The sequence below is a fragment of the Meriones unguiculatus genome, chromosome X, assembly GCF_030254825.1.
Source record: "Meriones unguiculatus strain TT.TT164.6M chromosome X, Bangor_MerUng_6.1, whole genome shotgun sequence".
In the NCBI taxonomy this organism is placed as follows: domain Eukaryota; kingdom Metazoa; phylum Chordata; class Mammalia; order Rodentia; family Muridae; genus Meriones; species Meriones unguiculatus.
The window spans coordinates 15565362-15566466 of NC_083369.1; the positions used below are offsets into that span (position 1 = coordinate 15565362).

The 1105-nt window shown below is 47.6% G+C and overlaps 1 pseudogene; it reads left to right on the forward strand.

Annotated features, from left to right (window-relative positions):
• Window positions 1–474: 474 nt before the first annotated feature.
• On the forward strand, window positions 475–578 carry LOC132650266 (small nucleolar RNA SNORA17; annotated as a pseudogene).
• The last annotated feature ends 527 nt before the right edge of the window (window positions 579–1105 follow it).

The window sequence follows — 1105 nt, forward strand, 5'->3', positions numbered from 1 at the left end:
GATGTTTATTAATCTTTTAATAGAACTGGGCAAAGGATGAACGAACAGGAAAGGAATGAAAGAATGAGAGCTGAAAGCAAGGAAGAGAAGCATACCGACAGGGAAGGAGGTAGGGAGACTGAGAGGATGAAGGAAAGGCTAAAGGAAGCACAGAAGGGGAAATCAAGAAGCAAGCATTTTCATCAGAAAAGGTTGGTGACATTTTACTAAAAGCAGCAACAACTTAAGCAAAACCTTCAACCCCCATCCTTGTTAGACTGCCTTCTGGTAAGCCGAAACAGCGACAACAGCAAGAAAAGCAACATGTAAACTGTTTTGTTTTTGTTTTTTTTGTTTTGTTTTGTTTTGTTTTTTGTTTTTTAATGAACTCAGACTCAGAGAAAAGTCCCAGAATGTAGGTGTGTATTTTCTAACATAATGACATTTAGTACGGAGGCTGACTTTGGGAACATTGCATCAGTTAGAGTCAAGTGCCCTGGCCCTAGAAGCCCTGCATGTGTGGCTGCTGTGTCACCTGTGTGTCAGTAGGTGGCACTGTTCTGACCTGTGACTGTCTGAATAATTAGTAGCCTAACATTCCCAGAGAAAAAGCTAGTCTGAGATGACCACCACACCTGAAGCAGGGGTCTCAAGTGGAGCCAGCCTAAGATGACCACCACTGCACTGTGCAGGTCCCGATGGCTCCCAGGACTAGGAGCAAGACAGACTAGAAGAATGCCACCTGAGTCTGAGTATCCCAGGCAGGAGTGAGCCCTAGACAGAGGACCCTCGCATGAGGTTACTAGGGATGGGGTGGGCTACGAGAAACAACGAGATGACCACCAGACTGGTGCCAGGGGGCCTGGACAAGAAGCTAACCTGGACGACCACCAGTCGGCACTGCACAGGCCTGGGGGTGGGAAGAGAATGCCTGAGATAACTCCTTCCCTGTGCCATATTGCACAAGCAGGGCATAGCACTCCTAAGGACCACTCCTGAGATGACCCCAGACACTCTGTGACCCTGGAAGGAGCAAGTAAGTGGTGGAGAAATGGAAGAGAAAGAGAAACAGAAGGATGTAGGCATAACGAAGAGAGGCAGAACTGGAGACTTGAGGGTATTGAGC